Below are 12,904 nucleotides of genomic sequence, written 5' to 3' on the forward strand. Positions count from 1 at the left end.
GGTCCTGCCCACCGGCTTCCATTGCGTGTTGGTGTGGAAAACATGCCCCAGCCAGCGAGGAGCTGGCGTTAGCGTGGATGTGCTTGGCAAAGGTTGAATCGGTACTTGGGAAGCCTAGCGCTGCCCAGCTGATCGTTTTCCCTTTTCCTCTATAGGATTCCTAGGGTAAGGTGTCACCGCTATGGGCCACGCCTGCTTTGGTTGTGGATTTTTAAGGGGTGCAGTTGTACCTTGGGTTGCACATTACGGTTAAAACGTGCTTTTCAGTTTCTTGTAGCTTGCTGTTCTGAGGTCATGACTATTGTGAGATCAATAGTCACTACTTATTTATGTTTCTAGTAACGCCGCTCTAATGAATGCGAGGAATCTATCCAGGCGATACATTTTTCTTCAGCAAGTGTTTCTGTAATCTTTAATTCATAGCGTGATGAGTACATGAAGTTAATTTCCTCGGTTGTCTTTGGATGCGGGCAGGAGCAGCTTTCACATCCCCGGCTTCGAGTGGCTGTTGGGCAGCAGAAGGGAAGGGTGTGCCACCCCTCACCTGGCTCTCACAGCAAAGCAATGGCTCTGTTTCAACTAAAATACCTTGAGGGAGCTGGTAGACGATTCAGCTCTTAATGCGACCAGATACAGGAACCTTTCCGCAGGGCTCCAACTCGCAACAATTTTCTGCTGTAGTACTACCACTTAATGTTCAGCTTCACTGAACCTCGGCTGGGAAAACCCATTTGTAAGTAGCATGCCTTCTGTTCACATCACCAGTGCTCTCTGTTTTCTGGAGCTGCAGGGTAGATCCTGTTCTTACGGCTCTGAAATCAGGGTAAAACGGGTCAGAAGGATCAAGACTGCTTTATCAGAATAATCCAGATAGAACAGTGGAGGAAAATGGGAAAGGACTTTTATCTTGGAGGGAGTGAGGCTAAAGTAAAAAGGAAAAAAAAAAGAAGAAAGTTTAATTTCAAGCAGCATGCTTTTAAATACAAAGGCATTATGTTGTAGCATAGTGCTATGGGAGTACTACAGTATGCTGCAATACTACAAAATGTAGCACACAGACGCAGAGGATTTTAAAGACTCGTACAAATGTGAAAGAATATAGTGGAAAATAAGGATCTGTGCCTTTGCTTAAAAGCTTTGCATGTAGCAAGAGTGCTGAGCTGAAAGTAGCTGCAGTTACGAGTCCTTACCATGCCTGTAGCACTTCCTGCAGCCATTCCTCTGCTGTTACAGTGAAGAAAACACAAGAAGCTGCATTACCTGTTGAGCTCAGGTAATAGTTCTCTGCTGGGGTGCAGGTATATAAGCAGGTCTCAAGAAACTTGCAGCTGTGAGACCCCCTCATCCCTTTCATGGGTAAGCCTCCATGAAGATTAGAAACAGTTCACTCAGTAGAGGGGATTGTGTAGTAAGTGTGGCCCTATTAAAAAAAAAAATCCCCATATCTGCCTCCCTGGTTTGTATAAAAAGCTTAAATGCTGTTCTAGGAATGTGCCCTATGCCTACACCAGAAATCTCACATTAGGCACTGTGTGAACTGGTGGAGGCTCCACTAGAAGAGGATATGTGCTTTTAATAGGTTAATTGCTAACTCGTCTTGACCTGTTTTCAAGCATATGTTGTGAGCGCTCGGTTCCTCCTAAATAGCTACAATGCTGCTTAATTAGGAAACTCTCAATCATTTCTTAGATCAGTTCATATGCTGGCGTTCTTGTTAATGCTTAGCTGTGAACACCCTTTAAAAGGAAGCTTTTAAAAGCACTGAAGCTAAGCTATTTTTGTGTATTTGCCAAAATGAAGAGGTAACTCAATAACCTACTGTCTTTGGTTCCACCTAGAAAGGTGCTGTGTGTAAAAGCTCTTCTGTTCACTGGGGTACCCATTGGGAAGAGATACAGCTGTGCACTGAGCAAACTGCCCAGTGTTTGAGCTGGGATGGAGCTGGTAGGCTGTCCCCACTGTCTATCAGCAGCTCATACTGTTTCCCTTCCTTCTCCATACCCATTATTCAGTCTCATCTTTGACTATAAGTTCTTTGGGGCAGAGGTAGCCTAGTCTGTCTTCTGTTCCTGGTACCTGGCAAGGGCACCTCAGTGCTCTGGTAATACAAATAATCAATAAAGGATTTTGCTCCGCAGTACATACAGGCAACTCTGCCATGGTGCCTTCTTAAACGTACATGTTATCAACATAAATCCTTATGCTGCTTGATTTGGAAACCCTAGACTATACAATAACAGAAGACAAGTGATTTAATTTTGGAGACACATGTGTGAGTTACTGGAGTGACGAGGCCATTATGTTATGGCCTATGTCCTCTGATATAGTCTTACATTGGCCATGTTGCTTACAGTTCTAGGCTTTGAGCTGTCCTATGAGGAACACTGTTTGCAGAAGTTGTCCTTGTCTGCATGGACAAGTGGTCATGTTCATAAAGTGTAGGTGATCTGTAGGGTCAGGCTCATGTTTTCCTCCTTTTTGACATTCATGACGAAATTATCAGGCAACTATAGACTGGCTGCTACACCCAACAGTCATGATCAATGTGGAACAGTCTGAAGCATTGAAGGTGCTATGGACTTGACTAAATAGGTACAGGCTTCCAAAAAAAAAGAGCCAACCTCATCTTGAACACAATTTCTACCCTTTATAAACTGTGAACAAAGGGTTGGCTGGGACGCTGCTGCTCCGATGTGATTGTAATCATTTAGTAATGCTGATACTAGTGGTGGCAGAAGGTCCTGTTACAGTGTAATTTGGGTATTGTGGATGGATATGGTTGTCTGACGATGAGCACCATGGACAACCAGAGGAAGCAAAAGGAAACTTCATTTAGGGAATCGTCATGCCCCGGTGACAGCTGCCGTAAGGCTGGAGCAGTTGTATACTTTCCTCAGTAAGAATATTGTATCTTTCAGAGAAGTCGTTTTTTGAAACCAGTTAATTAGGACAGTTATTTCTGGCCGTGGCATTTCTACAGAACAGAAGGCATGATTGTTCTTATGTTTGTTTCTCTGAGTCCTTTGATCGACTAGAAGCTCCCGATGCCTTACGCTATAAATTACCTCAATACTTTGGCAGTTCATTTCTTTTCTTGTGTACTTGGTTAGGAAAATGCAGAAATCCTTGTGACTCAGCTTCAGACTACTATAAATTATGAAGAAATGGGGGAGGGGGTCACATTTCAAATTAGAAAAGGCAATTCTAGGAGTATGGGAGGAATACTGGTTGCTAAATTTGAGGTAAGCAGCGCTCGGTATCTCAAAATCTGAGCAGCTACCGCCACCTAGAGATGCACGAACCAAACACGCTGCTTGGGGCTGGCTCTAGCAAGTGAGGCTGCACGATTGGAACGAGTGAGGCTGCTGATCCAAACCGGTCTTACTCCGCAGCAGTAAGTGCAGTGTATGCATGCTGGGTTGGTTTTTTTTAACCCTGTAACTAAGGTGGTACCTGCAGATCCTGTCCTGGTAACGCAGGCAACTAATCTTTTACGGTCTTCCTTGAAAATAGGTGAACGAGGAGCATCACTTTAAGTAAATAATTTGCTGAGTGAACTTTAGTTCAGTCAAAAAGTAAAGTGCAAAAACTAAAGAAGTGTTTGCAAGTCAAATGTGTTTGTTACAGCTGTGGCTGACACTTGGTAGTGTGTCCAAAGCTTGCACCATAAAAAAGCAATGTAGAAATTGTCCCTTTAGGATTTGAATTGGGGGAGGTTATTCCCCATCCCATCATTGAAGTCTACTTGGTAGAGGGTGTCCTTTAGCAGATATTTGGTGGAATCCTGATTTTTCTTAATGTATCGATGCAGCAGCCTTTAGCTTGGTTGCACTAGATCCAGGCTATTCCAAATTTCACAAATAAGTATCAAAGTTAAACTGGATATGTAGGTATTTGTTGCTACCTCAAATCTAACAACATGGCATGTGCTTTTTCTATCTATCTGCCCCGTGATTCTTAGCATATGGTTTCCTGTTTTGTTTTGAGCTCACAGCTTGTGATTTTTGTTTTGTACATAAATCTTTGGCTATAGTAGGTTTTTCCTGTGCATTGAGGAGAGATGAATAAGCACTGTTCCCTATTTAATTTGTGAGGAACTGCTTATGAAGAGGAACAATGTGCCTTTTTTACCCACTCAACTCATAATCTCATGTGCAGTTATTTGTACTGGGCTCTTACAGACACAGTACGTTTTGGGGGCTTTTATAATAACTGCTAGCTTATGGCTATCAAGTGCCCAGTGGAATAAGAAACTCAACACCACTAAACGTCAGTGGGAGTTGCTAACTTTGATCTCCCAGAGCCTTGAAAATGCAAGCCACTAGTTGACTGCATGTACTGCATATCTTCCTGGGTGATGGTTTGGGTGGTATCTTAAGGTAATTGGAATATGTCAGTGTCAAGTATATCAGGAGAAGCACTTAGTATGTAGCTTCTGAGAGATCAGAGTTTTCCTGTGTGAAACTGAGGAGCTGTGATACAGGGATATTTGCCCTTCAAGTTCAGGAGGCAACTGCCAACTGTTTGTATCATACTGGGGTGTATGAGAATCGTTGTTCCAAACTAGTGTTTCAGAAACTACCCTTGGCTCACCTGGAGTTCCGCGTCCAACCTCACCTTTCCAGTTGGCTACACTGGGCTACAAGTAGGCTTGTAGTCCTTTGCATGTGTGTAGCCTATCGGGAAGAGCCTGGAAAAATACTGAACTAGGCAAAGTCTTGCACAAAATGCTGTTATATGCTCTTTATTAACTCAGCATAGAAAAGACTTGTTGCTGCAGTTAAGGCTGTAACAATAAGACCAGAACTAAGTTCTTGTCATCCTGTCCCCCATGTCATGTTGTGTCATTCGCCCCTACCACTTCGGTCCCCCCATCCTCTAGTACACATCTTAAGAAAGAGAGTTAAGCTTATTTTGTGCCAATTCTAGTGCAGCTTGTGCCTTATCTAACATGATCAAAACATGGCTTTCTTTAAACATGACAGCTCCTGGAGAAATGACGTTTTGTCTCGATGAAGGAATTAAAGGTTATGATCTCCGGATTCCTTAGTTCCTCCTGCCATTTACGATCTATGCTTGGCGCAACATTTAGTATCCATATGGTTTAGTTCACCTTTCTTTACACTGGCCATGGCGCTCTCCGTAAGTGTTCAGTACTTGATATACTGAGATAAAAAGAACCGAAATCTAAACTTTATTCAAAGGTTAGATTAGTAAGTAAACCAACCTCCCCTTAGTCATAGCTGTCGCTGTACCACAGAAGTGCATGGATGCTGTTGGGATGAGCGACAGGACTTGTTTTGCAGTATTTGTAGATAATTGTGCCTGCTGGCTGCCTGCATTAAAACTTGGATCTTCACTTGCTATTTACATTCCTTTTGAGTTGATAATCCAGTTTGACTGAGCCATAAATGCCAAGAGAGAAATGCTATTTGATAGAATTTGTACTGAAAGCCAGTGTGAGTCCAAGGGGGAAGCAAAGCCACTAATAAGTTCAAGCGGGCAAGGGTAACTTAACCAGAACCTGTGCCAGGAAACTGGTGAAGTACGAATTTGCTGCTGAACATCATGACTGCCCTTTATCTTTATAATGGGTTCAACCAAAACTAGCAATAAGCATATCTGAGGTTCTCCGTTTCTGCTTTTCCAGATAGAAACATCACAGTTTATGTCAAGATCTTGATTAATTTTGTTGTTGTTGGCAGCGAGTGTCCCGCAGACTGGTGAAAAAGGATTGGTTTTATTTGACGGGAGGCAAAGAAGGATGTTTCATGTCTCATTACAGCAGCAGCGTACTTAGGGTGTTGGCAAGTTGCTGCCAATTAAATGGTGCAAAGAGAGGATAAGCAGGTGCTTCTTTACATCTTCTCACAGAAATCTATCTGTTGTGTAATGACTAGCAAAAGAATATCTGAAAATGAGCTTTCCCCTTAAAGGTAATTTGCACCTGGTTTGCACCTGAATTGAAAACAAAGAACAAAGCTGCCTTCCTTGGAAGACTCATGTTAAGTCCTTTTTCTCTCTGTTTTGCACTGATGATTAATTTCTGCTGTGCCCTGTGCAGAACCCTCCTGCAGTTGTAACTGCAAAGAAGTAGCAGGAGTGATACTGATGAACAAGGATGTTGCAAAAGGAGAAGTGAGTAATTGCCACACGCCTCCATTAAAAAAATAAAAATAAAAAGGCAGAAATAAGATTTAAGAAAAAGCTATTTGGAGTTCTAAGTCTCCACAGAAATCTGACAAACCTAGATGCAACATCTTGAATTCCATAAGCCTCAACCACGAAGTTGTATCGCCTGATTCTTAATCAGTTTTGTTCAACATAGGTATTGTTGTATGGTTTTTTTTCCTTCCTCTGATTCCTGTAACTGTTGTAAAAATTATAGGATCTTACGCTTGGAAATACCAGAAATCATTTCCTTTGCCTTTAGCTAATGGAAGGACAGGTATGCAATGAGAGCTAGAAAACGCAATAAATAACTTCCATGTCTACTCTAAATTAAGCACTTTGGGCAAGTCTTCAGTCACAAAGCACCACCAGACCTACTGGTATTCACTAGAAGATGAACTGCTGATACTGTGCATATCTTACAAGTAGTCATGTTCAGGCATACCTCAAAATACGACCTGTAGTTTTGTTGAGGACAGTCCTGAGCCATTTGTGTTTTAACAGAAGAATGCAATCTGTGGAGATGCATTGGGAAAAAAAGATGACTGGAACTTGGTCATCTTTTTCCCTTTTCTTGTTTTGATGGTCATGATGCTGCTATACTGGCTTCATCCCTTGTATACGCTGAACATCCATATTGCAAGTTGACATCGCCTTGCTCTTCTGCATTTCATACAAACGAAGGCTGACCTTAGGGCCCTGGCAAGCCACCTGGTTTGGGTTTGTAGGGCTGGTAAATACCTACATGTGCAATCGTAGTTCTCCATGGGACTAGGTCTTGCCTGAATTTCATAACAAATTTGCTGCACATAAAAGCAGTCCCCTGGGTGAGACAGGAAGTTGTGTTGCATTTCAAATCCAGCCTCGTGAAGGTTTTAATGGTGAAGAATGTTTCTATTTTAACCCTAGCTTTGCTGTTCTTCTTGTTCTTTGTTGTGTCATGGTTGAGCCCACAAATCAGAAGCATGAGGCTGAAAGCTGAAGAATGAAGGAAGAAACAAAAAGCCATATGGCAATAGCAGGAGGTCCTGCCACCCCACCTTAGGCTTGTGACAACATGCCCTACATTTAACCTACAGTCAGGAACTAATTAACGACACGGATGGAAGTAAGCTAGCATATGTATTCAAAATAATACCCCTAAGGTTTTAATCAGCTGCCCTGCCTCTTTCTGGGTTAGACATCTAAGTTACCATAGAGAGATTTGCAAAATATGTGGATGATACGCATGGTTAAGGCAGCTGGGGATAGTAGCGGAAGCAAGGGATTGGGAGCAGGGGCTCCTCTGCTCTCCTCTGGTTCAGCAGGGGTAAGTTGTTTAAATGTCTTTATAGGCTTCAGCCTACCCAGAAGGAAAACAGAATTTCTGACGTGGTTCCTCCTCACCTAAGGATGCTGAGATTTAGTGTTTGCAAAGCACTTTGGAAGCTTTGATAATATGTTCTCCAAGAAACGCTGCTGCTGCAACTCTTCACTTGTACATAAGTACCAGGTCTCTCTGCTCTTGCAGCTTCTAAGTGGTTTTTTTTCCTTTCTAGGACCACTAATTATCTCCGATAAGACAGCTCTGCTTTTGATTCTGAATAGGATGGTGACTTCTACATAATCTGCTGTGTTGTGCAGAGGTTTGGGAGAGTTTCCAACAGACTAATTGGCTAATTTAATGTTTCCCCCTTTAACTTGCCTTTTCCTCCCCCCACCCCCAGCTATTTGAAGAGAAATTCTCCTTCACTGCAGGGCAGTAGGGTCCGCTCATGTGAGGCAACAGGTACTGAAGTTTTTCCAGGGAAGTGTTTATTTAATGATTGAAAGCCTGTACACAGACTTGTCCTTTGGAGCTTCAGGACTCCTACAGTGAGAACAGTACGCTGGCAGCAAAGCCACTCTCTTCATCAGGGGTGTGTGCATGAAACAAGACACCCCAGCGCAGAGCAGAGTGAAGTTAGGTGCTGTTGGGCTGAATTTTGCATACTTCTGTTTATAGGCATGTCTGGGCTATTTATGTGCTGCCGTCGGTGGGGGAAGGAAGGAGCTAGTCTGCATGCCTTGAAGGATTCCCCCTCCCCACCTCCCACCCCCCTTTAAAGTGTAATTATTACCAAATATGCAGGTATCCTTCAGGAGTCCTGAGTGTGAGGAAGCTGTTTTGCTGAAACCTGTCACATTTTGTTCTGATACAGCTATTATCTTGGGTTTAGGTGTCGACCTCATCTGATTTTTATGAGCACATAAATACAGGGCCACCTTTAGAGCTGGTATAAATCTGTGAACTATGGGCTTACACGAGGCAGTGACTGTGTCCGCCAGAATTAGGTCCACTGGAATATACTGCTTCAACCGACCTCAAGAACTTCCGTGGAAATAATTTCCCGTGATGCCAAAACCTGTAGTTAAATTTGGTGGCAAAGTATGAAAAGTTGTGAACCAGCTAAACTTCGCTTTTAGATGGGGAAGGGAAGGGCCCAGTGTTAGTGTAACTTACAGGAATTGCAGTGTAACGCTGCTCTTGAAGGAAATGGCACAGTTCTATAACTGGGAGAAGGCAGGAGCTTGATAAACTGTGTTTTCCTTCAAGACTGCAAACTTTTTTCTTTATGTTCCATTAAATGTTTGTAGCTTGAGGATTACAATTCATGAAGCTTGTTTTCAGACACTTGCATCTTTGCCAGATGTACCTCCTCACCCCTTCTAGTAATTCCAAATGCTTTTCCTCTGTGGAGCTTGTGAAATGAAAGCAACAACACAGTGTTGTAAGTCTGGATGTTTGCACATACGCTGGTGTTTGCCTGACTAAGGATGAAAGGCGAGGGAGGAGGGGGGGAGAACTTAATTGGGTGGATCCGAGCTACTATATGCTAGTTCCAACACATGACCATGGAAATAGTGGTGTCAGTGAAACTTGTATCCCTCTATTGAATCCAGTTGAAGTTGGCCCGCAGATTTTTAGAACAGGTGAGAGATTGAGAACCAAGCATACAATTGCAGAAGTTTCGTTTCAGCATGAAACCACCTTGAAGGTGTGGAAGAAAAGAAACCACCTGAAAACTATAATGCTCTAATGCTTTGAAATCCGCGGTGTACTGCATTGTCGTAGTGAAACGTCTGTGGTGGAAGAGCACTTCTCACCAAAATGTTTTTGATACAGTTATATTAACACAGTAACCTAATTTTCCAACAGTATTATCTCCAAATATAAAGCTGCTGTCACAGCAGGACACATGCAGGGCTGGCTCTGGTGAAGTGGGTTAGATTCCTAATGAGTACGTCCTTGCTCCGTACAGATTCTTCCTTATTCCATTAATGTAAACGGAGGTAGCTTTGCAAACTGGGCAATTTCTGCTCCTGCTCTGGTTGTTCCCGTGTAACTTTGGAGCTGACTCCTCCCAGAAGCTGCTCTGATAGATACCTCAGCGTGAGCTTTTATCTCTTGCCCCATCTGTGGAAGGTATTTCCATAGAGATGCCGTGCTAACAACTGGACTGAGCATGTGTTGAGAGAAATCTGCCCACGAGGGCAGGCAGCCAAAAGATGACTGATAACACCACTGGCAAATGCAGGCATTTTGTTTTAATACCTGTCAGGGCTCTGACAACAGGCATTTCCAGTTTCGGGTTCGTGCACACCACAACATACTGATCTTCATTTCAAGGACTGACTATGGCTAAAAACGAGGTATTCTCTCACAGCAATGCCACACACAGTCAGGGTCTCAGCAAAGGTAAGAGTCTTGGCAACAAATGGGTATAGCCCTTGCTCTTCTCCCTTACCCTAGAGAAGGCACTGCCTGCCCAAACCATGGGTGACTGCTCCATCTGATGCTTACGCTTTTTAACCATTGACTTTCCTTGCCTAAGCTTCACTTATGTTCCTGTTGAGTGCATAATGTTCTATAGGTCCTAGGAAGCTTGCCACTTGTAGCAGAACCGATGGGTGCGTGGGATGTTTTACATGCTGTTCAGTAGTTTATAGGCACTCCTGAGATCCAAGCTCAACTGGTACAGCAGCTTCTGGGTTGTTCCAGGGCTGCTGGACACACGTCACAGTACAAGGGATCCAACTCACGCTAGTTTGCACGCAACATGCTCCGTTCTGTTCCTACTCTTGGGTGCCAATTATCCTTGACTTCAGTGGGAGCTTCATGTGTGTACTTGGCAGAATAGCTTAGTCCTGTGACAATTCAGCACAGTATTTTATACCAAAGAACCGTAGTGAAATGGAAGACAAACCGCAGATGCTGCTCAGAGGTCTGAGGTTCTTCTGCGTGCAGGTTGAATTAGCATTATATAAAGCTCTAGTGGCTATCAAAGCAAATGATTTCGGAGAACTATAATTATCTGCTGCCGCAGAGGAACCAGATAGCATCTTGGCACGGAGTAATTATTTCATGGAATGGTTTTGTGGTTGTTTTTCTTGTTTTGAGGGGGGTAATAGGTAACCTAATCTATAAGGTGAACTTTACTTTCACAGACATCGCATAATGTTACTTCTGAATGACCACAGAATGGCATTAATGTATCTTGACATAAACTCTAAAGCAGATTAATGCAGTTTTCTAAGCCTGAAGTCAGTTTTGAAGTTGGAATTTGCTAATGCTTAGGCTTTAGACTTAGAAGTCACATCCCTACTGTACAGTATTTCAGGCACGGCAATAGGAGTGCAGCATGTTACCCTACCTGTGATACTCCTGATGACCAAAAAAAAACCTGCTGGGAGTGCTTTTATTTGAGGAGGACGCTCACTGCATACCTTGGTATTTCAGCATGGAATTAGGACAAAAAAAATGTTGTGGTAAAGCATATTGTGTTTGATATGTAAAGCGGTATGCACTCTTTTGGAGCTGAGTTTGCACAGGGATCACAACCCCTGATGCAGTTTGAAAGCCCCATGTGCAGGATGCTGTACGAACAGCTGGAAAGGCTGCATGTGTGTTACTGGCTCAACAATCAGTTCTCATTGTCCAGTTATAAAAATAGTGCACATCTGTTCCCTTCCGTGGCTGTTGTCTTCCTGAAAGCTCTGGTATCATCTGTGAGCCTGGCCTGCTATTCCTTCTCTTGCGTGTGCTGCCAACTCATCCTTCCCATTTCCTGGTATGGGCAGAATGGGCCTGAGATCCATCCGACAGAAATCCTGCTGGGAACTCCTTGCCGTCCTGCACTTGGCCAATTTAAGTATAAGCATGCTTGTAATGAGGAGACTGTTTGGTGTATGCTCATTAGAGCAGCTGGATTCTCTCTCTTCGAACTTTGCAGCACGCGTGTGCCCTCTGCAGTGTTCAGAAAAGTATGATGAAAGTTTGTAGGGAACTGATGCATAACTCTGTGAAAGATCAGGGTATAAGGTCATGGCGTTACTCTTTTGCCACTGTTCTCTTTGGGTTCTTTCCCACCTCTGGTTGACAGGAGAAGTTGTGATTTTATGTTTTTTTTATGTGTTGGGGGAAAGTAATAAAACCCCACAAAACCCCTTTGAAGTGTTTTAACCAGGTGCATAACCTCTCCAGAGCCAAGGTAGGCATCGCGGAGTTTCACTGCTCTCAGAAGCTGTACCATAGGCAATATTTAGCAACGTAAGATGAAAGCAAATTTCTCATGTTAAAAGCTGTAGTTGACAAACTACTTGTAAATTTGCTTGCTATTTATCTTAGTCTTCAAAATGGTTCTTAGTCTCTGCCATCTCTGGCATTACAGTTAAGTAGATTTTATTACCTCAGGGAAAACCAACATGAGGAGAAAAATAAAATGCGTTTCTTCTTCCTGACACGAAGCACCAACTTACAAGAATACAAATTGAGTGTGGGTGTGCATGCGTGTGTATTTGGGGGGGTGCTTTATTTTCAGTAATAAAAACTAATTATATAGTTTGCTGCATAAATAGCCGCGAGGATAACCAGAGTGTGTCAGACATCCAGTTATGCATGTGTTAAAGGTTAATACTATTTGTTCTCAGTACATTTAGTCTCGGCAAATCATGTGCTGACATGCATCCCATTTTGGTATCTGTTCACACGCTCTGGTAACGATGTGTAGAGCAGGAACTCGTGCCTGTGCCATTCAGCAGTATTTAGTAAATTGAACTTGTGTATAAAGGTCTTAAAAAATGGCAAGGCAGAAAATGAATGTCTTCTTGCTGTTAATTGTATCTTCCACAGCACACTCCTTGCTGGAGACTAAAGCATTATGTCTGAAGTCTATTCACTACTGCTGATTATTACTCACTACTGAAAGTTACTTCAGCTCTCATGGCACGTATCAGGATGCAGAAAAGCATGCACATGTTCACAGCTGTCCTTTAGGTCTCTCTGCTGGAAATACAACCTGTTAACCTGCTAGATTTCTGCTTAAAATAACTATATTTAGTTATTCTTCATTTTCATTATTTTTAATGAAATCAAACAATTAACTGGTGAATCCTCATTAAATGTAAATACCTAAATAAATTGTACAGCTAGGTAATTGACTGCATATGTAAACTAGCTGTAGATAATTGTCATGACCTTCATTTAATGACCCTCCTTCCCATTAGTGGAGACAACTGCCACAATTATGTGCCCTTATTCTACCTGGAATTGTGTGGACTTTATTGAAGTACAAACTAGGTCACACCTTCCTGAGATCTGGTCCTTGCTGGGTGACCTCTTTTCCTCGCTTCAGCTTTAGTATGCTGCATGAGAGAAGGATGTTCTTGCAGCCATGAGAATGAACATAGAATCAGACAAAGATTTGGCTTGGAA

This window comes from Nestor notabilis, unplaced genomic scaffold (genome assembly GCF_000696875.1).
Source record: "Nestor notabilis isolate BGI_N333 unplaced genomic scaffold, ASM69687v1 scaffold9717, whole genome shotgun sequence".
NCBI classification, from domain to species: domain Eukaryota; kingdom Metazoa; phylum Chordata; class Aves; order Psittaciformes; family Psittacidae; genus Nestor; species Nestor notabilis.